Source organism: Arachis ipaensis, chromosome B3 (assembly GCF_059453495.1).
Source record: "Arachis ipaensis isolate K30076 ecotype BB chromosome B3, ASM5945349v1, whole genome shotgun sequence".
Lineage (NCBI taxonomy): Eukaryota > Viridiplantae > Streptophyta > Magnoliopsida > Fabales > Fabaceae > Arachis > Arachis ipaensis.
The window spans coordinates 102479763-102483023 of NC_142438.1; the positions used below are offsets into that span (position 1 = coordinate 102479763).

At 41.4% G+C, this 3261-nt stretch overlaps 1 non-coding gene across 1 annotated transcript; it reads left to right on the forward strand.

The window, feature by feature from the left end:
- Positions 1 to 1531: 1531 nt before the first annotated feature.
- Positions 1532 to 1635, forward strand: LOC148571837 (small nucleolar RNA R71). The gene has a single exon (XR_015908311.1). It is a non-coding gene; the product is annotated as a small nucleolar RNA R71 (small nucleolar RNA).
- Positions 1636 to 3261: the final 1626 nt, after the last annotated feature.

Genomic DNA, 3261 nt, shown 5'->3' on the forward strand with positions numbered 1-3261 from the left:
TAGGAATGGCCTGCCCAGAATGATAGGGTGTAAGTAGCTTTCCTCCATGTCCAAAATGACAAAGTCTGTGGGGAAGTAATAATCTCCCACTTTCACCAGCACATTCTCAACTACCCCTTCAGCTTGCTTCTGAGTTTTGTCAGCCAGTTGTATGATTACATCAGTGGATCTCACCTCATTCAGTTGTAGCCTCTTCATAAGAGTTAGAGGCATCACATTTATGCTAGCTCCTAGATCACAGAATCCTCTGTCAATTTTTGTTTCCCCTATGATGCAGGGGATATGAAAACTTCCTGGGTCTGTTTTCTTAGAGACTGTGTCCTTCTTGATGAGGGCACTGCATTCTTTGTTCATTGTTACCGTTTGTCCTCCCTTCAAAACTCTTTTCTTGCTCAACAATTCCTTTAAATACTTGATATGTGTAGGCATTTGCTGGAGAATCTCAAGAAAGGGAATATTGATATGGAGAGACTTAAATGTCTCTAAAAACCTTGAATAGGTTTTCCCTTTTTCACCTCCTCCTAACCTCTGAGGAAATGGTGCTTTTGGTTGGTATGTTTCGATCGTGCCTTTTTGCAGTTCCTTGGCTTGCTCAGTTTCACTTTCCTGCTTAGCTTCTTCCACACCTTCCTTCGAGATTTATGGCTCCTGTTCTGAGGGTCTAATTCCTTCTTCTTCTGAGACTTCCTTCAATATGGTGATGGCCTTGCATTCTTCCCATCTTACTCTCTTTTGTTCCCCTTTAGGATTCTTTTCTGTGTCACTAGGGAACACTGCAGTTGATTTGGGGGCCTGTTGAGATAGCTCTCCTACTTGAGACTCCATCCTCTTGAGTTTTTCACCATGGTTTCTTAAGGTAGATCTCACATCATCCCTGAAGCTTTTCAACTCAATTATGTCCTGACCCATGTGTGCCAGCATTCCTTCTATCCTGTTTAATTGATCTTGAAATTGTTGGTTCGGATTAGGTTGGGTAGGTTGATTATTTTGGCCATGATATGATGGTTGGGAGTAAGTGTTTTGTGTGGCTTGGTATGATCTTTGGTTGGAGTTTTGGTATGTGGACTTGTTATGTTGGTTTTGCTGGTTTCCCCACCCAAAGTTTGGGTGGTTTTTCCAGCCTGGGTTGTAAGTGTTGGAATGTGGATCATATGGTTGCCTTTGTTGATTTCCTACATAATTGGCCCCTTCCCAATCACCTCCTTCAGTGCTTTCTTCCTCTTGATCTTGTGTGTGTATTGCAGCCACTTGTTTTGTTTCTAATTTCCTGGTGAGCTCTGCTAGTTGCTTGGCAAACACCTTGTTTTGGGCTAGAATTGTATCAACATGGTTCAGCTCCATGACTCCCTTAGTGTTGTGTCTCTCTGATGCATAGTAGTACTCATTCTCAGCCACTGTCTCAATCACTTCAATGGCTTCTTCCACAATCTTTTTCCTGTTCAATGAACCTCCTGATGAATGGTCTACAGCCTTCCTTGATTCATAAGAGAGTCCATCATAGAAAATATGCAATTGCACCCAGTCATGGAACATGTCTGGTGGGCATTTCCTTGTCAAATCCTTGAATCTCTCCCATGCCTCGTAGAGAGTTTCACCATCTTGTTGTCTAAAAGTCTGAACCTCAGATCGAAGCCTATTGACCTTTTGTGGGGGGTAGAAACGTGCCAGAAACTTGCTTTCCACCTCGTCCCATGTTGTTAGGCTCCCCCTTGGGAATGATTCCAGCCACTTAGCTGCCTTGTCCCTAAGTGAAAATGGGAACAAAAGCAGTTTATAGGCATCTTCCTGGACTCCATTGGACTTCACAGTGTCGCAAATTCTCAGGAATTTTGTGAGATGTTGGTTTGGGTCTTCATTAGCACTCCCACCAAATGAACAATGATTCTCCACAAGTGATATTAGCTGTGGTTTGAGCTCAAAATTGTTGGCCTGAATGGGTGGTTTCTGAATGCTGCTACCACAATTCCCAGAGGTTGGGTTTATGTATGAACTAAGAACCCTCCTCTCAGGAATGGCATTGTTTCCATCAGCTCTCTCATGGTTGTGAACTTCTCTATCCATGTTGAGATCTAAAGCTTCCTCAAAGTTGTCCTCAGATTCTCCTTCAGATTCTTCTTCTCCCAGTACTCTCTTCCCTCTTGCTTCCCTTCTAAGTCTATGAAGGGTCCTCTCTCGTTCGGTATATGGAAGAGTTGATGTCTCTCCTCTCCTACCTGTCATACAAGAACACAGCACAGGCAACAAACAAGTGAAATACTCTTGGTTAATGGAAGAGTATGGTTAGAGCAGTTGAGGAATTAATTCAAACAGTTAGTGAGTCAGTGAGTTAGTTGCTTGAATTTAAAGGCATAAAGAAAGAAAGCATGTAACAGAGTGCAGAAATTAAAATTCAACAAGTAACTTGTACTGAATTAATCAAAACAAAAAAAAATGCTCAATCTAGTTAACTTCCAATTTGAGAATTGTCAATCGAAAACCAATCCCCGGCAACGGCGCCATAAACTTTATGCGCATAAACTAGTTATGCTACGATTTAGGAAATTGCACAATCGGCAAAATTCCTTCCGGCAAGTGCACCGGTTATCGTCAAGTAAAAACTCACAATAGAGTGAGGTCGAATCCCACAAGGATTGGTTGAATGAGCAATTCGGATTAGAAGTGTGTCTAGTTGAGTGGAATCAAGAATTAGATGAGAATTGCGGAATGTAAAATTGGCGGGAAACGTAAATGGCAAGAAATTGAAATGGCGGAATCTTAAATTGCATGAATTAAAGAGCAGAAGCTAAATTGCTGAAATTAAAAGGGAATGGGGGTGATTGTATGAATTGAGTTGCAGAATGTAAAGAGAAAGTGGAAATCAGAAATGGGGAATTCATTGGGTGTTAGGAGATATTGAGATCTCCGAATCAAAACATTTTTATTCCTTCCTCAACCAATGCATTCATTGAATTTTGCTTGGCAATCTTATATGATTGGATCCCAATCCCTTGGCTCACCAATTCTCTCTAAAAACGAACAAATTCCCAATCCCTTGGTTTAAATGTTCATAAGAAGAGATGATGCTCGATCACTGATTATACCACACAGTTTCATGAACCACAATTTGGTAGGATTACATGTCACAATATCCATCCAAACCCCAATCCAATTCACTGTGAGAAAGCTTCTCTAGCATGAATCCTCCATTCCTTTCCCAAGGTTCCGAAGGATTCCAATTATGGGTAGTTTCTTTCCCAAGACAACTACCCAATGGAATTAGAT